Here is a 23,908-nt window from a genome sequence, read left to right as displayed (position 1 = left end):
AAAATTCCCCAAATAAACAATTCATAAGTTTTAAATTGCATACCATTCCGAGTAGCATGATGCACTCTGGTGCCATCCCACTCAATTCCAGGATCCCCAACACTTCAAGTCATCTGCCCCTGACATCCAACCATCGACATCATCACAGTTCAATGATCCAGGATCACCTGAAGCAGATGATGCTCCTAACGTATTTTATCAGAAGGTCAATAATAGCCTAACGCTACGTCAAAATGCCTACATCATTCACCTCACTTCATCTCATCACGCAGGCATTATATTATATCATCACAAGAAGAAGGCTGAGTACAGTACAGTAAGATATTTTGAGAGAGAGATACCACATTCACATAACTTTTATTAAATTATCTTGTTTTAATTTTATTATTAGTTGTTGTTAATCTCTTACTGGGCCTAATTTATAAATTAAACTTTATTATAAGTATGTATGTATTAGAAAAAACATAGTACATATAGGGTTCAGTACTATCTGAGGTTTCAGGTATCCACTGGGAGGTTTTGGAATGTATTCCTCAAGGATGGGGGGGACGACTGTACTGTCTTTTTTTTTTTTTTTTTTTTTTGCGGTACAGGGGCCTCTCACTGTTGTGGCCTCTCCCGTTGCGGAGCACAGGCTCCGGACGCGCAGGCTCAGCGGCCACGGCTCACGGGCCCAGCCGCTCCGTGGCATGTGGGATCTTCCCGGACCGGGGCACGAAGCCATGTCCCCTGCATCGGCAGGCGGACTCTCAACCACTGCGCCACCAGGGAAGCCCTGTACTGTCTTCTTTTGATCAAGCATTTTAAGACAAATAAAATACAGCTACCAAAAATAGCTATAAAAATATCATACTCCTGGAAATGGTTAAGTGGTTAAATGTTAAATATTTCACATAGTTATTATTCTTTTTAAAATTAAATTTATAAGATAATAATGCTTCTCAAGAATGAAAAAGGAAAAGTGGTAACAGAAAAAAATATATAAATTTTAAATGTGTGAACATATGCTAGTACCTACTGTTTTGTTTTTTTTCATTATGACACTGCCAAAACTTGTTAAAATAGAAGTATGTTAACACACCATCACACTCTACAACATCTTTTGGGTCTGATCCAAAGATGATATGCCTAGAATTCATCTTAAAGAAATATTATACTGTACTAAAAATACTGCTACTATAAAAGCCCAACTTTATAATGGACACATTTTAAGTATTATCTGTTATCACTAAGGAATAAACAAAATGATGGAATTGTTAACATGTCCAAATATTCCTATCTGGCTTTCTGGTATTTCCATCTATTTAGATGCACCAGGATTGCACAGAAGAAAAATGATTGCAGTCATTTGGTGTTTAGAAAAAAACCTGACACCATCCATTTATTGCCAACATTTTAGGCCCCATATTGTACATGATGAGAGAAATGACCTTTGAGAGAAAATTGTGGGCTCAGAGAAAAATCAAATGACTGAAATTGACAGAAAAGACAGTTGTTGCAATCATACTTGGATCTTCTTCTCAAATGACCAACTTTTCTCAACCAGTAAATTTTGTTATTTAATTATGCTTCTCAGTGAAAATCTCCAACCAAGTATATATTACAAGAAGGGAAATCCTGTAGCATATACAAGCAGCTTTTTGAAAAAGAAAGGCAAAGCCATGAGAACTTCGGTATCTAGTCATTTTAGAATCATCAAATTGAATGCATAATTTCAGATCTTCATAACATTTTACAAAGTAATAAATTACTTAAAATTGGTAAATGAATTTTGGGAATATCTTAAGACCAAAAGGTGATACAATATGAAATCATCATGTTCCCTAGTACCCATCCTTCTTACAGAGATTATCAAAAAGCAAGTGAGAAGCCTCAAGTTCCTGAGACTATTCATTCATTTAATAAGCACTTCTTGTGTGCCTAGTATGTGTCAGGAATTAACAGCTGCTGAGAATATGAAGATTATATATAGTTCCAACCCCCTTAGTCCTGACATAGCAGACAGGACTTCTGATTTGGCAGATAACATTACCACCATGAAAAGCTCTCAAAGAAAAGTCAAAAAGAAACTAAGCATTAGATATGGAGCAATTTATACACACTCATTTGTCCATTCCAGATATAAAAAAATTCATGTAAAAGTATGATATTATAATCTTTCAAATGACTAAGCCATCACAAGCAATACATTTTGTCATTCCATCCATTTATCACCCCTAGAAAGTAATAAGAGAATTACATTCCTTGTTTTGCATATGAGGAAACCAATATTCTGAAAACTTTATGACATGTACAAGGTAAAAAAAATGAGATCTTAAATCTGAACTCTGTTCTGCTAGCATCTAGTCTATGGTTTTTCCTTTTACAGCAATTTATCTTACCATATAAAATAAACTCTTCCTTCTGTTTCCCTCTTCAAACGCTGATGGAAATGCCTTAGTGCAAAGTACTGTATGTTAAAATAATTCAATGTACTTTGAAAAGTGCCCCCAAACAGCTTTTCCAATTACCATAAAAGCATAAAGGAAGGCAGCCCATTGAGGTAGCCTCATTAACATACTTAGATGTGGTTAAGAAATATACTGTTCTCCACTAATTTTTATATCTTCTTACTATATTTTTCCAGCATTCAAAACATCCATATAAAAACATTAATTTGGAACTGTAGTATAAGATAGCCAATGAGCTCCAGGGTTTGCATTAAGTAGACCAGAGTTAGCATCTCAGCAACTCCACTAGGCTCTTCTAGAAACCTCAGTTTGCTTCAACTGTAAAACAGTTACAGTTACGTCATACAACAGTTACGACCACCACATTTGTAAAATGCTTGGTTGAGCTATCAGCACATGAATGCTAAATAAATCATACATTTGTATATAATTTTCAAGTGTTCTTGAGTCATTTTATAATGAATGCACAACATTACAGATAGAATCTGTAGAAATCTAGAATTTCTAAGGGCTAATTTTTTAGTCATATCCAGTAGACATTGAATAAAAGTGATTTAGCAGTGACAATAAGAACTAGACCACCTGATATACATCTAGTGCCTGGAGAATTATCAATAACTATTAATTATCTGATTGTCACATTATTAAAAGTTGATGTCTGTACTTCTCCTAAGGTAAATATAAAAAACAAAATATTTCATCTGTAATAAAACTCCTATTTTTATTACTTTTATTTTCCTGTAGGTTAATGTATCACATTGAAACTAATGAAAGGCACACATACCATCTTCCTCATATCTCAGCATTTACGATTAAACAAACTGCTGGTTTATAATACTGTTGTTATTTTAACTTCTGTAGATGTTTTGTGAAGGCACAAAGGTGCCTGTAGTCAGAAAGAAAATATCTCCCATTTTTCTTAGTACCTTCAAACTTCCATTACTTACACTCTTATTAAATTTTGTCTAAACATGAAAGTAGAAAAATCTCTACAAGAGTGAAATTGTATCCAAATTATTTCATCTCAGACTTTGTCTTATTCCTAAAATTACACTACAGAAACAAATATTTGGAATTTAGTGGGAACTAATCCAATCTAAAACATAGCATTTGAAATTTAATCTCACCAATAACAATAGAGACTCAGTATTTTTTTGATATTATAATACTGTTAAATACTCCACAATAAAATGCACTCATAGAAGAGAAAAAATAAAATCCTCTTTTCCCAATTATTGCAAGGTTAGAAAAAAAATTACTTAAATCTAAATACTGGAGGAAAATGTAGTTTGCAGAAAATAATGTAAGTGCACTCATGCTGCAGACAAACATTGCTCTGAAATTCACCCAGTTAACAAAAAGAGTTCAGGGCCTCAACACACCCTTACACACCCTTCTTACTAAAATGCTGGACATTAATTCCTTGCCCAAGAGGCATTCATGGTCCCATATTTAAAATCATACAGGTTCACAAGGGGAACATTTAGATTATCTGCAGATACTGTCATGTGAATTTAGCCTATTATTGAGCATTTGCAGTTTATGGACAAAGGATCAGTAAATTCAGTGGGATAGGCTATGTAAGAAGGATTAGGTTATCAGACTATAAATGAGGTAGAATTTTACTACATGGAAATCAGTGAGATAAATTCAAGTTTTGCAGCTTATAAATTTGTGGTATTTATGGTAAGGGCGGCACAATAGAAATCAATGCCTGCCACTACCCACCTACAAATCTCTAATCATAACATTTTAACAGGCTTGAACTAAAATAAAATTAAGTAGAACACGATTTTCCCGGTTAACATATTTTAAAAGTGTTAAAAGCATTTATTAATACATATAACAAGAAAAAGGAAAGAAGACTTCCTGTTGCTACTGGGTACCATTTGAGACTTAAATTCATAGTAAGTCTAAAATTCCAATATCCAATTTTTCAGGCAAACAATACACCCATATATTTACCATCACACAGCATGGTAGCTCTGCTGGACTTGATTATAAAAAAGCACCCTTATTACTAGCCCAATACCACAGTGTGAGTAATAAACTGCATTGTAAGAGGTATAGGATTACTTAATGAATTGAAATAATATGAAATTGCTTTTCAGTAGAGTGTGTTGAAGCCAGGTCATTCCACTGAATAACCTATCTTATTCACTCAACTACTTACGTCTTTAAATCTTGACCATTTATGGTTAGGCAATACAGGAGATTCAGTATGTACATATGATAAATTAGGTGTAAGTTAAGCCATAATGTAAGGTTACTTCAAACAGAGCATAATCAAGAGCCAAAACACCATTACACTTTTACAATAATTGATATAACAGCAACAAGTTCTACCTCACAAAGCCTACTCAACTGGTCTCATCAATACAGGCAAAGTGAAAATTATCAACCTTAGATCCACTTTTTATGAATAGTGCCTAGGACACAGAAGATGCTCCTGAAATACTTGATAGCTGATTATTGACTGATGTCTTTGTGAGCAACTGTGAAACAAATTAACCAAATTTTTAAAATACATGTTATTCCACTGGGTTCTATAACAGAAAGACCCAACTGGCATCACAAATCTTGATTCTATTTTAGGCACCAAAAGGCAAATAATTAGAAAGCTACATCCTCAAGGTTTCTGTGTACATTTAGAATATTAGTGAGTCAAGTTTGGCACAAGATACCAATATGCAGACATAATCAGACAGTATATTAACAAATGCTGCTGAGTAATTAATTTTGTGTTTGTGAGTTGGAAATAATTTAAAGCTATTTTCAGTTTTCAGATACTTCTCATCTTGGCTGCCATCACTATATATACCAAAAAGCAACTCAAAGTCAGATTCAAGTAGCACTTATTAAGCAGAACTATTAAATACCAAGCAATGGGCTGGACTTTTCCGCATAAATTGATGATTCTGACATCTAACCAGGTTTGGAAACCAACCTGCCAGTGTTTGAATACAATATCTCCATAAAGCCATGCTTAACTAGCTCCACTAATAGGGAAAACAACCTGGTAAAGGCCATGCATTTTATCTTTGAAGACCTCTATTAGCCAAAATCTGTGTTCTGAGAACGTTTATCCTACGACCTCATTGAGTCTTTCAAACAAGCCCTCTTGCTGTATTACATGAGAACACAGCTCGTCACAAACGTGAAAACAGTTATCATTTCTCCACTTCCTTCATTTTAAAGTTGTCTGCCCATCATAGATCTTTTTGGTAGCCTCCCATCTTTTTCCTTCACATAGTTTACAACTAATGTATCAGCTGTGTGTTTACTTTTTACAGCCTGTGCTTTCCACTAGGACTCTCTCCATGAGTTCAGAGATCAAGGCCATTTTGTGCACCACTGCACAGGAAACACCTAAAAGAGATCAGTACTCAGAAACTATTTGATGGATGAATAAATCAAAGAATAAATAAATGATTTGGGGGGCATACGCCCAAATTAAATTTTTTTAATTTTTAAAAATTTGGAGAAATAGTCACAGAAAGAGTAAGAGTGCCTGATTTAGCTGGTCTCCTACATAGTACAAAATTCCAGTAAAAGATTTTTAAATTATTTCTTAAGTAAGTAAACTTTTCCAATGATGAAGATCAGCAGCATCTGTTTATTCTATATATATTTACTGTTTTTCCACAATGTACAACAATGTACCAGACACTGGTAATATAGTGGTGAACAGAATAGATACAGGTCTTGCCCTCAGGATGTGATAACAAAATTTAAGAGGTTACTATATAAAGAAGCAAAGTAGAATATTTACTGCCTTAATTTCACATCCTTGCATAGATCTAGCAGTGGAACATCAATCCCAATAATTGGATAATAACCATAATAAAGAAAAACAAAGAATGTAGGCCTCAGTTTAAACCAATAAATCATAGAGTTATAAAACTAAAACAAGCAGTCAAATTCAGAGACAGAGAGCAGAATGGCGGTCACCAAGGGCTGAGGAGAGAGGAGAATGGGGAGTTAGTGCTTCATGGGCACAGAATTTTAGTTTGGGAGGATGAAAAAGGCTGTAGAGATGGATGGTGTTGATGGTTGCATGAAAATTTGAATGTACTTAGTGCCACTGAACTGTATACTTAAAAAATAGTGAAAATGATAAATTTTGTTATATATATTCTACCACAATAAAAAAAAAAAAAAACTACAGGGGAGACCTTCAAGATGGTGGAGGAGTGAGATGTGGAGATCACCTTCCTCCCCACAGATACATCAGAAATACACCTACATGTGGAACAACTCCTACAGAACACCTACTGAACGCTGGCAGAAGACCTCAGACCTCCCAAAAGGCAAGAAACTCCCCACGTACCTGGGTAGGGCAAAAGAAAAAAGAAAACAGAGACAGAAGAATAGGGACGGGACCTGCACCAGTGGGAGGGAGCCATGAAGGAGAAAAGGTTTCCACACACTAGAAGCCCCTTCGTGGGCGCAGACTGCAGGTGGCGGAGGGGGAAGCTTCGGAGCCACGGAGGAGAGCTCAGCAACAGGGGTGCGGAGGGCAAAGTGGAGAGATTCCCGCACAGAGGATAGGTGCTGACCGGCACTCACCAGCCCAAGAGGCTTGTCTGCTCACCCGCCGGGGCAGGCGGGGGCTGGGAGCTGAGGCTTGGGCTTCGGTCGGATCGCAGGGAGAGGACTGGGATTGGCTGCGTGAACACAGCCTGAAGGGGGCTAGTGCGTCACAGCTGGCCAGGCCGGAGTCCGGGAGCTGCCGAAGAGGCAAGAGACCATTGTTTCAGGTTGCGCGAGGAGAGGGGATTCAGAGCACCGCCTAAACGAGCTCCAGAGATGGGCGTGAGCCGCGGCTATCAGCACGGACCACAGAGACGGGCATGAGACACTAAGGCTGCTGCCGCCACCACCAAGGAGCCTGTGTGTGAGCACAGGTCACTGTCCACACCCCCCCTCCCGGGAGCCTGTGCAGCCCGCCACTGCCAGGGTCCCGGGATCCAGGGACAACTTCCCCGGGAGAACGCATGATGCGCCTCGGATTGGTGCAATGTCACATCGGTCTCTGCAGCCGCAGGCTTGCCCCGCATCCGTACCCCTCCCTCCCCCTGGCCTGAGTGAGCCAGAGCCCCCAAAGCACCTGCTCCTTTAACCCCGTCCTGTCTGAGCGAAGAACAGAGGCCCTCAGGCAACCTACACACAGAGGCGGGACCAAATCCAAAGCTGAACCCCAGGAGCTGTGTGAACAAACAAGAGAAAGGGAAATCTCTCCCAGCAGCCTCAGGAACAGTGGATTAAATCTCCACAGTCAACTTGATGTACCCTGCATCTGTGGAATACCTGAATAGACAACGAATAACCCCAAAATTGCGGCAGTAGCCTTTGTGTGATTTTGTCTGTATAGCTTTGCTTTTACCATTTGTCCTAGGGGTCTGTCCGCTTTTTTGTTTTTTGGGGGTTTTTTTAGTATAGTTTTTTAGTGCTTCTTATCATTGGTGAATTTATTTTTTGGTTTCGTTGCTTTCTTCTTTCTTTCTTTTCTTATTACTTTAAAATATTTTTTATTTTTAATAATTTTTTTATTTTGTATTTTAATAAGTTTATATTTTATTTATTTATTTTTTCCTCCCTTTTCTTCTGAGCCATGTGGCTGACAGGGTCTTGGTGCTCCGGCCGGGTGTCAGGCCTGTGCCTCTGAGGTGGGAGAGACAAGTTAAGGATATTGGTCCACCAGAGACCTCCGGCTCCATAAAATATCAAACAGTGAAAGCTCTCCCAGAGATCTCCATCTCAACACTAAGACCCAGCTCCACTCAACAACCAGTAAACTACAGTGCTGGACAATCTATGACAAACAACTAGCAAGACAGGAACACAACCCCACCCATTAGCAGAGAGGCTGCCTACAATCATAATAAGGCCACAGACACCCCAAAAACAACACCGGACATGGTCCTGCCCACCAGAATGACAAAATCAAGCCTCATCCACCAGAATACAGGCACCAGTCCCCTCCATCAGGAGGATCACACAACCCACTGACCCAACCTTACCCACTGGGGGCAGAAACCAAAAACAACAGAAGCTACAAACCTGCAGCCTCCAAAAAGGAGACCCCAAACACAGTAGGTTACACAAAATGAGAAGACAGAAAATCACACAGCAGATGAAGGAGCAAGGTAAAAACCAACCAGACCAAACAAATGAAGAGGAAATAGGCACTCTACCTGAGAAAGAATTCAGAGTACTGATAGTAAAGATGATACAAAATCTAGGAAATAGAATAAAGAAAATACAAGAAAAGTTTAACAAGGACCTAGAAGAAATAAAGAGCAAACAAACAATGATGAAGAACACAATAAATGAAATTAAAAGTTCTCTAGAAGGAATCAAGAGCAGAATAACTGAGGCAGAAGAACAGATATGTGACCTGGAAGATAAAATACTGGAAATAACTACCACAGAGCAGAATAAAGAAAAAGGAATGAAAAGAATAGAGGACAGTCTCAGAGACCTCTGGGACAACATTAAATGCACCAACATTCAAATTATAGGGGTCCAAGAGGAAGAAGAGAAGAAGAAAGGGACTGAGAAAATATTTGAAGAGATTATAGTTGAAAACTTCCCTAATATGGGAAAGGAAATAGTCAATCAAGTCCAGGAAGCACAGAGATTCCCATACAGGATAAATCCAAGTAGAAACACACCAATACATATTAATCAAACTATCAAAAGTTAAATACAAAGAAAAAATATTAAAAGCAGCAAGGGAAAAACAACAAATAGCATACAAGGGAATCTGCATAAGGTTAACAGCTGATCTTTCAGCAGAAACTCTGCAAGCCAGAAGGGAGTGGCAGGACATATTTAAAGTGATGAAAGGAAAAAACCTACAACCAAGACTACTCTACCCAGCAAGGATCTCATTCAGATTCAACAGAGAAATCAAAACCTTTGCAGACAAGCAAAAGCTAACAGAATTCAGCACCACCAAACCAGCTTTACAACAAATAAAGGAACTTCTCTAGGCAGGAAATACAAGAGAAGGAAAAGACCTACAATAACAAACCAAAAACAATTAAGAAAATGGTAATAGGAACCATACATATCGATAACTACCTTAACTGTAAATGGAGCAAATGCTCCAACCAAAAGACACAGACTGGCTGAATGGATACAAAAACAAGACCCATATATATGCTGTCTAGAAGAGACCCACTTCAGACCTAGGGACACATAAAGACTGAAAGTGAAGGAATGGAAAAAGATATTCCATGCAAATGGGAATCAAAAGAAAGTTGAAGTAGCAATTCTCATATCAGACAAAATAGACTTTAAAATAAAGAGTATTACAAGAGAGAAAGAAGGATACTACATAATGATCAGGTGATCCACCCAAGAAGAAGATACAACAATTGTAAATATTTATGCACCCAACATAGGAGCACCTCAATACTTAAGGCAACTGCTAACAGCTGTAACAGGGGAAATCAACAGTAAAACAACCATAGTAGGGGAGTTTAACACCCCACTTTCACCAATGGACAGATCCTCCAAAATGAAAATAAATAATCTTTAAATGATACATTAAACAAGATGGACTTAATTGATATTTATAGGACATTCCATCCAAAAACAACAGAATACACTTTCTTCTCAAGTGCTCATGGAACATTCTCCAGGACAGACAATATCTTGGGTCACAAATTAAGCCTTGGTAAATTTTAAAAAATTGAAATCATATCAAGTATCTTTTCCAACCACAATGTCTTGAAACTAAATACCATTTACAAGAAAAAATCTGTAAAAAATACAAACACATGGAGGCTAAAAAATACACTACTAAATAACCAACAGATCACTGAAGAAATCAAAGAAAAAATCAAAAAATACCTAGAAACAAATGACAATGAAAACACGGTGACTTAAAATCTATGGGATGCAGCAAAAGCAGTTTTAAGAAGGGAGTTTATAGCAATACAATACCTCAAGAAACAAGAAACAACTCAAATAAAGAATCTAACCTTACTCCTACAGCAATTAGAGAAAGAAGAACAAAACAACCCCAAAGTTAGCAAAAGGAAAGAAATCATAAAGATCAGATCAGAAATAAATGAAAAAGAAATGAAGGAAACAATAGCAAAGATGAATAAAACTAAAAGCTGCTCCTTGACAGCTCTTTGATAAACCACTATCCAGACTCATCAAGCAAAAAAGGGAGAAGACTCAAATCAATAGAATTAGAAATGAAAAAGGAGAAGTAACAACTGACACTGCAGAAATACAAAGGGTCATGAGAGATTACTACAAGAAACTACGTGCCAATAAAATGGACAACCTGGAAGAAATGGACAAATTCTTAGAAAAGCACAGCCTTCCAAGCCTGAACAAGGAAAAAACAGAAAATATAAACAGACCAATCACAAGCACTGAAATTGAAACTGTGATTAAAAATCTTCCAACAAACAAAAGCCCAGGACCAGATGGCTTCACAGGTGAATTCTACCAAACATTTAGAGAAGAACTAACACCTATCCTTCTCAAACTCTTCCAAAGTATAGCAGAGGGAGGAACACTCCCAAACTAATTCTACAAGCCCACCATCACCCTGATACCAAAGCCAGACACAGATGTCACAAAGAAAGAAAACTATAGGCCAATATCGCTGATGAACATAGATGCAAAAATCCTCAACAAAATACTAACAAACAGAATCCAACAGCACATTAAAAGGATCATAAACAATGATCAAGTGGGGTTTCTCCCAGGAATGCAAGGATTCTTCAGTATTTGCAAATCAATATGATATACCATAATAACAAATTGAAGGAGAAAAACCATATGATCATCTCAATAGATGCAGAAAAAGCTTTCAACAAAATTCAACACCCAGGTAGGATAAAAACCCTCCAGAAAGTGGGCACAGAGGGAAGTTACCTCAACATAATAAAGGCCATATATGACAAACCCACAGCCAATATCATTCTCAATGGTGAAAAACTGAAACCATTTCCTCTAAGATCAGGAACAAGAAAAGGCTGGTCACTCTCACCACTATTATTCAACATAGTTTTGGAAGTTTTAGCCACAGCAATCAGAGAAGAAAAAGAAATAAAAGGAATCCAAATCAGAAAAGAAGAAGTAAAACTGTCACTGTTTGCAGATGACATGATACTATACATAGAGAAACCAGAAAATTACTAGAGCTAATCAGTGAATTTGGTAAAGTAGCAGGATACAAAACTAATGCACAGAAATCTCTTGCATTCCTATACACTAATGATGAAAAATCTGAAGGAGAAATTAAGGAAACTCTCCCATTTACCATTGCAACAAAAAGAATAAAATACCTAGGAATAAACCTACCTAAGGAGACAAAAGACCTATATGCAGAAAACTATAAGACACTGATGAAAGAAATTAAAGATGATACAAACAGATGGAGAGACATACCATGTTCTTGGATTGGAAGGATCAACATTCTGAAAATGACTATACTACCCAATCAATGTACAGATTCAATGCAATCCCTATCAAACTACCAAGGGCATTTTTCACAGAACTAGAACAAAAAATTTCACAATTTGTATGGAAACACAAAAGACCCCGAATAGCCAAAGCAATCTTGAGAACGAAAAACAGAGCTGGAGGAATCAGGCTCCCAGACTTCAGACTATACTACAAAGCTACAGTCATCAAGACAGTATGGTACTGGCACAAAAACAGAAATATAGATCAATGGAACAGGATTGAAAGCCCAGAGATAAACTCACACACATATGTTCCCCTTATTTTTGGTAAAGGAGGCAAGAATATACAATGGAGAAAAGACAACCTCTTCAACAAGTGGTGCTAGGAAAACTGGACAGCTACATATAAAAGAATGAAATTAGAACACTCTTTAACACTATACACAAAAATAAAGTCCAAATGGATTAAAGACCTAAATGTAAGGCCAGACACTATCAAACTCTTAGAGGAAAACATTGGCAGAACACTCTTTGACATAAATCACAGCAAGATCCTTTTTGATGCACATCCTAGAGAAATGGACATAAAAACAAAAATAAACAAATGGGACCTAATGAAACTTAAAATCTTTTGCACAGCATAGGAAAACTTAAATAAGACGAAAAGACAACCCTCAGAATGGGAGAAAATATTTGCAAATGGAGCAACTGACAAAGGATTAATCTCCAAAATTTACAAGCAGCTCATGCAGCTCAATACCAAAAAAACAGACAACACAATCCAAAATTGGGCAGAAGACCTAAATAGACATTTCTCCAAAGAAGATATACAGATTGCCAACAAACACATAAAAGGATGCTCTACATCACTAATCATTAGAGAAATGCAAATCAAAACTACAATGAGGTATCACCTTACACCAGTCAGAATGGCCATAATAAAAAAATCCACAAACAATAAATGCTGGAGAGGGTGTGGAGAAAAGGGAACCCTCTTGCACTGTTGGTGGGAATGTAAACTGATACAGTTACTATGGAGAACAGTATGGAGTTTCCTTAAAAAACTTAAAAAAGAACTATCATACAACCCAGCAATCCCCCTACTGGGCATATACCCTGAGAAAATCATAATTCAAAAAGAGTCATGTACTGCAATGTTCATTGCCACTCTATTTATAATAGCCAGGACATGGAAGCAACCTAAGTGCCCATCGACAGGTGAAGGGATAAAGAAGATGTGGCACATACATACAATGGAATATTACTCAGCCATAAAAAGAAACAAAATTTGAGTTATTTGTAGTGATGTGGATGGACTTAGAGTCTGTCATACAGAGTGAAGTAAGTCAGAACGAGAAAAACAAATACCATATGCTAACACATATATATGGAATCTAAAAAAAAATAGAAAATGGTTCTGAAGAACCTAGGGGCAGGACAGGAATAAATACACAGATGTAGAGAATGGACTTGAGGACACAGGGAGGGAGGGGGAAGGGTAAGCTGGGATGAAATGAGAAAGTGGCATGGACATATATACACTACCAAATGTAAAATAGATAGCTAGTGGGAAGCAGCCGCATAGCACAGGGAGATCAGCTCAGTGCTTTGTGACCACCTAGAGGGGTGGGATAAGGAGGGTGGGAGGGAGATGCAAGAGGGAGGAGATACGGGGATATATGTATATGTATAGCTGATTCACTTTGTTATAAAGCAGAAACTAACGCACCATTGTAAAGCAATTATACCCCTATAAAAATGTTAAAAACAAAAAACGGCAGAAAAAAAACTGAGTCACACAAATTGGTTATACCTCCTGACAGTACAATAGTCATTCAGCACCTCCATGTACAGAAGGGCAGGTCCTCAGTTTGTTTTTGAGTTCCACATGCACAAGGATGGAGAAACACCACCAGCAGCAGGATCCTCAAATAAAGAAAGACAACTACATTTGACAAATGATGCATCATTATGTGACTAGCAAGGAACCTCAAGGACACTTGACAGCTCATTTTTTACTCAAATTCCCTTTGAGGAAAACTCTCCAGGGCTATGAGTCTCAGTGTTTTGCTTTGTTTTCTTGTTTTAATTCTCTCTCCTCCAAAACACAAAGAAATTTTTTACCTCTCAAGTGAAAACGGCTAACTCTGAAAAGTCCCAGGACACGACCACCAGAAATGACTTCAGGATGAAACTGAGATGTACTGACAAAGCTCACTGGAAAATGTTATCAACGCCTGAATACTATGACCGTTCTCAGTCCCTTCTTTACACACTCAATAAGGGAAACAACATTTAGAATCAAGATGCAGGTGGCATATTAATTAAAACCTTTTTTAAATATAACACGTAACGCCTACTGTAACAACATTCCTCTGAGTCCTTCCCAGAACCAAGCATCCTACCAACCATACATATGGAAAACAAAACCAGAAACACTATCACTGCCAAGCCAGTCAAGCTGTCAACAATATTTATTATCGAGTATACAGGGTACTAGTAGATAATACAAAAGAAACTCTCATCCTTTACCTTTTAGGAGCTCATAACAGGAAGGATAATGATTTGTACTCTATATCTGAGGCAGGGAATTGGAATACAATGATGAAACGAACATGGGCTCTGGAGTGAGACTGACAGTGATGTAATCCCAACTCAACAACTTTTTAGCTGCATGTCCTTATAATAATAGCTAAATTACTGAAGGCTTAGCATGCACCAGGAAGTTTGGTCTATAATCCACCTCAGGTAATCCTCACAAACCCTATAAAGTAAATACTACTATTATTTTACACATAAACTCATGTTATTTAATTGCTGAGCCTCAGTTTCTTTTGAGTGGGGAGGGATTAACACCAACCTCATACCATTGTTTTGCAAGTTAAATGAGTTAATGTGTAAAAAAATAACTAAGATACTACAGGCGCTCAATGAATGAATGCTGATACCATGATTTAATTTTTATATATTTATAGAAATAGCACATATTTGGAAAGGTTATTCTAGGGGAGCGTTTTAGAGAGCACTACTTTTTATACACGCTGAACTGTTTATAAATACAATTTAATTCAGGAAATGTATGTGTTCTTGTTATATAGAAGACACTGTACCAGACACTGCAATGTACACAAAGATATATGACACAATTTCTATCATTAAGGTGTTTAATCCAGTGAATTTAAAAGAAAATATATTCTATCTTAAAATTAAGGCAACTGACCGATGGACCAAGGGTTGGGGCTTGGTGTGAAATATCCCTGTTCTGTATATTCTGTTACACTTGCCATCACCCTTTTGTCCCATAAAGGCAATTTGACTTTTTTTTTCCTCTACAAAATATGACTTTCTACAAGTTAAATACCAGGTAAATCCACCCAAGCATGGTTGCTCTTTTTTTTTCATATTAATGTGGCATATATTTTATAAACATCTGTACCAATTGAACACATGCTGATTTCCAATCACTGGTATGCAATTCTCTCAAGAAAAGATAAGCAGCCTGCATTCAGACATTCTGTTTATAATGACAACCTAAACTATCACGCTCACTACTATCTTCTATAATTAGAATGAGTAAAAAAAAATGATCAATAATGGAAAAGCTTCTTATTCACCTCACATGGCAATATGCTTCTGATTTCTAGTGAGATTTCCTAAGACATTTATGGTGAAATCTACCCAGAACACTGATCTCAATTGGAAATCTTATAGTTTGGGAGAATGCAGGAAATTTCCTCAGGGAAACAGGGAGATATATGATATAAGGCACTGGATATTTCCATGGTAAATAAATATTGAGCATGTATAAAGTATCTGAGAGAATTTATAATAACAGAATATCTGACACAATAACTAATATATGTTATAAAATACCTCCTATCTCTTCTAGGCAAACCCCATCAAAGTAAACTTTTGAAAGCAGTTGACTTGCTGAAGTAACATAATCATTAGTCAAAATCCTTTACATTTCACCACGAAATCTCTAGTACTACAAGTGTCCTTCATCTTTCCAGGAAAGAATAGCAATACATGCCTATGGTTAAATAGTATTGCCATGTATCCACACAAAACCAAGCAAAGGCTTAAAGACAGTATTTTTAAAATACATCTACAGATTTCAATTCAACTAAGTCTGCAATTAAATTAGAAAACTGATATTTTATACCACAAAAAATGCTGTTACTTCCTGAATTTCTGATTTAATTATTTTCAATTTTTAATAATATTTAACATTTTTATTCAATTTTAGTTGTATTCATTTCATTGTTAGACACTGAGGTTACCTCACTATCAACAGTGAAAGATAGTGTCATCATTGTAAATTAAACTGATGCCAAACAGTCTCAATAGGATATTGGGAATTTATATAAAAATATTTCACTGTTACTAAATGACTACCAATGCCAAATTCTATACTGCCATTGTGTAGTATAACTTCAGAGCAAGACGGAAAAGAGCAACATACACAAAGATAATTAAAATACTGTATAAAAAGTGCTACACTAATGATATATACAAAGCTCCATAGAAACACAGAGGGATGTGCCCTCACCAAAGTCCCCATCTCTTCTTTTCTACCTGGAGAAGAGCTGACTTCTATTTTGAAGAGCTGATCTTCTACCTTGAAGAACAAATAATAGCTCACTAAGCAGAAAATTAAAGCAAACAAACAAAAACTGGAGAGGACATTTTCAGTAAAGAAAGATGCAAGACACATGGTCTATAGGTAGAAATAGGCATGGTGTTTTCAGAGGATGTCAATTCCTTGTGTCAGTGAGTTGTAGCATACACTCAAGTGTACTGGCTGAGCACCATTTCCATGCCAGGCATTTTGCTACACTGGGGAGCAACAAATATCACACAGGCCAAATTTTTCCTGCTGCCTGATTTTGTATGGCCTGCAAACTAAGAAAAATTCTTACATTTTTAAGTGGATGAAAAAAATCAAAAGAATAACATTTCATGATACATGAAAATTATATGAAATTCCAATTTTAGTGTCCATAGATAAAGTTTTATTGGAACACAGTCACATTCATTCCTTTGCATATGGTCCATGGCTGCTTTTGTGCTATGCTAGCAGAACTGAATAGTCCTGACGGTGACAGTATAGCCCACAAAGCCTAAAGCATTTACAAAACTAGAAAAAGTTGCTGATCCACATGCTAGACAATGGCAAAAGAAAACAATGTCTAATTGTGGAGATGAACAAGGAAGCAGACCTAATCTCGGAATGTTACAGGAGCACACGGTTGGGACACATAGCCCAAATTGTGGCAAGGGACTGTGAATAAGGAAAGGTTTATAAAACCAGATTAGATTAAACTAAGAGATCAAATCATGATCTTTACCTGTCATGCTAAAGACTTCAAATTTCATTTTGAAAGCAATGGCGTGCCTTTGCAGGGTGTTAAGAAGGCCTATGATATGATCTGTCTTGTATTTCAAAACAACGATCCTGATCACAATGTACCTAAGTGTACTTACTACCTTTTTCTGGCAAAGCAAAAAAAACACTGTGGGGCTTCCCTGGTAGTGCAGTGGTTGAAAGTCCGCCTGCCGATGCAGGGGACACGGGTTCGTGCCCTGGTCCGGGAAGATCCCACATGCTGTGGAGCGGCTGGACCCGTGAGCCATGGCCACTGAGCCTGCACGTCTGGAGCCTGTGCTCCGCAACAGGAGAGGCCACAACGGTGAGAGGCCCGCGTACTGCAAAAAAAAAACCAAACAAAAAAACAAAATAACCCACTGGGACATAAGGACTAGGAAGAGCCAAGAGCATTCTTATCAGGCAACCGTCTTTCTTATTCACTTTCTCTCTTTTAATAAAATAATGACAACAACAATGATAGCTAGTACTTATTGAGCATTACTGTGTACCAGGCACTTGCTAAGTGTTTTAGATGTATTAACTCATTCAATCCTCACACATATGACCTGTGCAAGTAATTCTTACTGAGCTGGAGACATAAGATAACATGAGACTTAACACTTCTCTGGATGAAAATATTTCTAGTGTTCAAACCACATACTTTTTTCCACTCCTAGCTGAATATGTTAAACACTTGTAGCATAACTTTAACTCCCTGTGTCAAGCAAGACAGGTCGCTGAGTCGTCACTCATTCATCCACTACAATCAGGTACTAAGTGTCGATCATGTATGAGGAACCAAACTGGGGAGGCAGGGGTATACAACTGCAAGCAGTTTCCATTCCCAGGGGTTCCAACAGCTGAATGAGAAAAGTAAACACACCGCCACTCTCAGACCTGAAACCCAGTCACTATTCATTCCATCAACCCAGGATTACACTGTTGGATACACCTAATCCTTGAAATTCTTCTTCTTAAAGAATCCACCTTCTAAGTAGTTTTGTGGATACATGTTCCGGCATGTTCCAGAAGAGAGAGAGGGAGACAGAAAGAAAGAGAATTAACAAGTGTCGGTGATGAGAATGAAGACAAGACAGAAATCAATGCTTCACACATGTTATTTCTGGCCTGCTTCCCGAAAACAAAACTAATGAAATATAACAAGGGATTGTTACTTGGCATGACTAGCTTAGAAACAGAGGGAAAAGGGCATAGGGGAGGGGAGGGGGACCCACTATGAACAAGAGGTGGACCTTCCTCAGTGATACTTCACATTCGTCTTCATTTATACTATAAAAGGTGCAGAAAATGTTTCATACCTCTAAGTATTTTGCTTATATTAAATCAATTTGCTTTCGAGTTCAGATCCAAATTTAGTAATTATGTGCACATCTAGGATACCTGTATCCTATGGTGTATTTCACAGGTTTACAGGCTTAATCACTTTATTGGAAAATTAGGTAAAATCAGATGACAAACAAAAAAGTTACCATTTTATTGGAGCACTGCCCACACAGTACAAGATTTACAAACCAAGACTAGACCATGAGTAAACCATGACTTTGTAATTAGAAACATACTAAAGTGTGTCTGGAATTCCCTCCAGACTTCTTACAGTAGCAGCATACTCTCGAGACTCACTAGAAAACAATGCCAAGAGGGAATGACAGCATTTCGTACTTTTTCAATTCACCTGAGATGGATAGATTTACCACTACACCCACACTTCATATTCTAAACTTGACCTGCTGACAAATGGGATTTAAAAAGGCAAAGAGAAAAAAATCAGGTAGGGAAAACCACAGGTCTTTTCCCAAAACTTCCCACTAACATTTACCTCTCACTAATTTTTTTTCTTTACTGCAAATTATCATCTTTATTTTCAGAGGGTAACTAACCTCAGTTATCTTATTAGAAGGTTTACGGGAGAGTTAAATAGACATTTGTTAAGATTGTCAAGTCAGAAATGTGGATTCGTTCTAAAGTGCCTTTTTGTGTCTGACTTAATTAAAAGTTTTCCAATATCAGGCTCAACCTCTTCTCTTTACTGCCTGAAGAGACTCTGTTCCCACTCCTCTTACCTGACTCAGATGTAGAGACATTGTCTGCATCATGTGGACCCCTCTTTCCCCATCTCACCACACCATAATTTGGTACAATCATCCTTGACTACACTAGGAAAGTCAATGAACAGCTCCATGATCTCAGTATTCATTCTCCTTAGCTCTCTGTACAGACTTGGTCTATACTACTGAAAATACAACTTTCTAAAACCCACAGCCTAAGTAACCTGACTGTATTATGTTGATTGAATAGTCATGGAGAGTTTGATAAATAGTTGTCTAGAAACAGATATGACTCTCACCATGCTTAGCTTCTTCCAAAATGATTCTGTGATAGTGTTCAAGGTGCCTCCTGCCTGAATAGAACACAACCTCTGCAGGCTGTTTCTACTTGGCAGCTAGATGAAATTCATATCCCACCTGAGAAATCATTCTGATTTCTACATAATGACTATCTATTATTTGACAGCTTTCTCTCAGTAAGACATAGATCCAAAAAATATTATTGTGGACTGTTTTTACTTATAGGAAAGAGTTCCTACCTAAAACTGATCTATATTCAACAGAGCAGGTAAAAATTAGTGAGACCATTTTATTGTTGTTGTTTTGTTAATGTCAGTGTAAAAAAATCTGCTTTAACTTGCTTTGTATCACACTTAGTAAAGCATAATAAGCATCGTATTTTACAGGCATTTAATACAGGCATGACTCAGAGATATTGCAGGTTCAGTTCCAGACCACTGCAATATAGCAAGTATCATGAGTCCCATGAATTTTTTGGTTTCCCAGTGCATATAAAAGTTATGTTTATACTACCTTGTAGTCCATTAAGTGTGCAATAGCATTATGTCTAAAAAAATGTACATACCTTTATTAAAAAATACTTTATTGCTAAAACATGCCAACCATCATCTGAGCTTTCAGCTAGTCATAAGTTTTTTGCTGCTGGAAGGGTCTTGCCTTGATGTTGATGGCTGCTGACTGATCAGGGTGGTGGTTGCTGAAGGTTAGGCTGGCTGTGGCAATTAAAAAAAAAAAAAGGACAACAATGAAGTTTGCTGCATTGATTGAGTCTTCCTTTCACCAAAAATTTCTTTGTGGCATGCAATGCTGGTTGATATCATTTTACCCACTACAGAACTTCTTTCAAGATTGGAGTCAGTCCTCTCAAACCCTGATGCTGCTTTATCAACTAAATTAATGTAATATTCTAAATCCTTTGTTGTCATTTCAACAGTCTTCACAGCATCTTCACCAGGAGTAGATTCCATCTCAAGAAACCACTTTCTTTGCTCATCTGTAACAAGCAACTCCTCATCCACTCAAGTTTTATCATGAGATTGCAGCAATTCAGACACATCTTCAGGCTCCTCTTCTAATTCTAGTTCTCTTGCTGTTTCCACCACATCTGCAGTTACTTCCTCCACTGAAGTCTTCAATCTCTCAAAGTCATCCATGAGAATTGGAATCAGCTTCTTCCAAACTCCTATTAATGTTGATATTTTGACTTCTTCTCATGAATCACAAATGTTCTTAATGGCATCTAGAATGGTGAATCTAGATGGTGAATCCTTTCCAGAAGGATTTTCAATTTTCAAAGGATTTTCAATACTTTTCAATTTTCAGTTGACCCTTGAGCAATGAGGGGTTTCAAGATGTCACCCCTCCACACAGTTCAAAACTGCATATAACTTATAGTTGGCCTTCAGCATCTACAGATTCAACCAACCACGAATCACGTAGTACTGTAGTATTTACTAATGAAAACAATCTGCATATAAGAGGACTCACAAAGTTCAAATTGTATTATTCCAGGGTCAACTCTAATTTGCCTAGATCCATCAGAGGAATCACTATCTCTATCAGCTATAACCTCATGAAATGTACTTCTTAAATCATAAGACTTGAAAGTTGAAACTATCCCTTGATCCATGGACTGCAAAATGGATGTTGTGTTAGTAGTCGTGAAAACAATATTAATCTCATTGTACATCTCCATCGGAGCTCTTGGGTGACCAAGTGCATTATCAATGAGCAGTGTTATTTTGAAAGGAATCTTTTTTTCTGAGCAGTAAGTTTCAACAGTGTGCTTAAAATATTCAGTAAACCATGTTGTAAACAGATGTGCTGCCGTCCAGGCTTTGTTTTTCCATTTACAGAGCACAGGCAGAGATTTAGCATAATTCCTAAGGGCCCTAGGATTTTCAGAATGGTAAATGAGCACTGGTTTCAAATTCAAGTCACGAGCTGCATTAACCCATAACAGGAAATTCAGCCTGTTATTTGGAGCTTTGAAGCCTTGAAACCAGGCCTTGAGTTCTCCTCTCTAGCTCTGAAAGTCCTACATGGCACCTTCTTCCAATAGAAGGCTGTTTCATCTACATTGAAAATCTGTTGTTTAGTGTAGCCACCTTCATTAACGATCTTAGCTAGATCTTCTGGATAACTTGCTGCAGCTTCTACAACAGCACTTCCTGCTTCACATTGCCGTTTTATGTTATGGAGATGTCTTCTTTCCTTCAACCTCATGAACCAACCTCTGTTAGCTTCAAACTTTTCTTCTGCAGCTTCTTCACCTCTCTCAGCTTCATATAATTAAAGAGAGTTAGGGCCTTGCTCTGGATTAGGTTTTGGCTTAAGGGAATTCTGTGGTTGGCTGGATATTCTATCCAGACCACTCAGACTTTCTCCATATCAGCAATAAGGCTGTTTCACTTTCTTTCTCATTCGTGTGTTCACTGGAGTAGCAGTTTTAATTTTCTTCAAGAATTCTTCCTTTGCATTCACAACTTGGCTGAATGGCACAAAAGGCCTAGCTTTCAGCCTATCTCGACTTCCAACACACCTTCCTCATTAATCTTAATCATGTCTAGCTTTTGATTTAAAGTGAAAGACCTAAGATTCTTCCTTTCATTTAAAGGCCATTGAAGAGTTATTAATTGGCCTGATTTCAATACTGTTGTGTCTCAGGGAATAAGGAAGACCAAGGAGAGAGAGAGAGAGATAGGGGAACAGCTGGTCAGGACACACACATTTATCAATTAAGTTTGCTGTCTTATATGGGTGAGATTTGTGGCAGCCCAAAACTAGTAACGTTAGGGACTTCCCTGGTGGTCCAGCGGTTAAGACTCCATGATTCCACTGCAGGGGGAGCGGAGCGCGGATTCGATCCTTGGTCAGGGAGCAAAGATCCCGCATGCCACTCAATGCGGCCAACAACAACAAAAAAACCTAACATTAAAGATCACTAATCACACACAGATCACCATAACAAATATAATGATAATGCAAAAGCTTGAAATATTGTGAGAATTATCAAGATGTAACATAGAGTGAGCAAATGCTTTTAGAAAAATGGCACCAATAGACTTGCTCAATGAAGGATTGCCACAAAACTTAAATTTGTAAAAGACACAATATCTGTGAAGCACAATAAAGAAATACACAATAAAATGAGGTATGCCTGTAATGAAAAACATGTTTTATGAGAAAAATTGTAACCTAATTCAAATTTTATTTTCTAGCTCTGATTTTTAAAAATTGGTTGTTCCATCTTTTTTTTTTCTTTCTTTCTTTTCTTTTTTTACCCATGTTGCATGGTTTGCAGGATCTCAGTTCCCCCACCAGGGATTGAACCTGGCCCACGGCAGTGAAAGCCCAGAATCCTAACCACTAGGCCACCAGGGAACTCTCTGTTCCATCTTAATCGCAATGCAAAGTAGAGTTTTTAACCTAAAGAAAAAGTCTAATAAAAAAGTATTGAGCGGATGAACCTGTTTGCAAGGCAGAAATAGAGACACAGAGGTAGAGAACAAACATGGACACCAAGGGGGAGAAGGGGGGGGTGGGATAAATTGGGAGATTAGGATTGACATATATACACTAATATGTATAAAATAGATAACTAATGAGAACCTGCTGTATAGCACAGGAACTCTACTTAATACTCTGTGGTGACCTAAACGGGAAGGAAATCCAAAAAAGAGGGGATATATGTATACATATAGCTAATTCACTTTGCTGTACAGTAGAAACTAACACAGTATTGTAAAGCAACTATACACCAATAAAAATAAATAAATAACTAAAGTGCTATGGAAACAAACCAAAAAAAAAAAAAAAAAGTATTCAGCACCTATTACATGTACTGTAGAGAAAGGCAAGATAAGTAAGTAGTCAAGACTCTCAATTAACCTAGTAATACATATTAATATGACAAACAATCAACCCTGCTTCATTTTTTTATACCAAGTATATTTCAGCACATGCAGGAACCCAATCAATAAGGACCACTAATAACTTATATTTCAAGGGATTAAAAAAAACCCTACTAATAATATAATAATTAGAAGGGATATGTACATCATTCTTTCTAAATAAAAAAAAAACTAACCGGGGTTTCCCTGGTGGGGCAGTGGTTAAGAATCCGCCTGCCAACGCAGGGGACACGGGTTCGAGCCCTGGTCCCAGAAGATCCCACATGCCACGGAGCAACTAAGCCCATGTGCCACAACTACTGAGCCTGCACTCTAGAGCCCATGAGCCACAACTACTGAAGCCCGCGTGCCTAGAGCCCGTGCTCCA

The 23,908-nt window shown here is 37.5% G+C and overlaps 1 protein-coding gene across 3 annotated transcripts in view; it reads right to left on the bottom strand.

Annotated features, from left to right (window-relative positions):
• The window catches only part of TAFA2 (TAFA chemokine like family member 2), a gene marked incomplete at its 3' end in the record, with an annotated part of 531,245 nt that overhangs the window by 309,286 nt on the left and 198,051 nt on the right, over positions 1-23,908 (bottom strand). For 2 of the 3 annotated variants that reach the window (XM_081248765.1, XM_081248763.1), the window contains exon 1: positions 14,423-14,478. The exons of the other annotated variant lie outside the window; for it this stretch is intronic. Of the gene's footprint in view, positions 1-14,422; positions 14,479-23,908 lie in introns of those variants that run through there. 3 annotated transcript variants of the gene reach the window in all.

This window comes from Mesoplodon bidens (assembly GCF_964165515.1).
Source record: "Mesoplodon bidens genome assembly, chromosome: 11".
NCBI lineage: Eukaryota > Metazoa > Chordata > Mammalia > Artiodactyla > Ziphiidae > Mesoplodon > Mesoplodon bidens.
The sequence above is the reverse complement of the archived record's forward strand: the minus strand, read 5'-3'. Positions and strand labels throughout refer to the sequence as shown.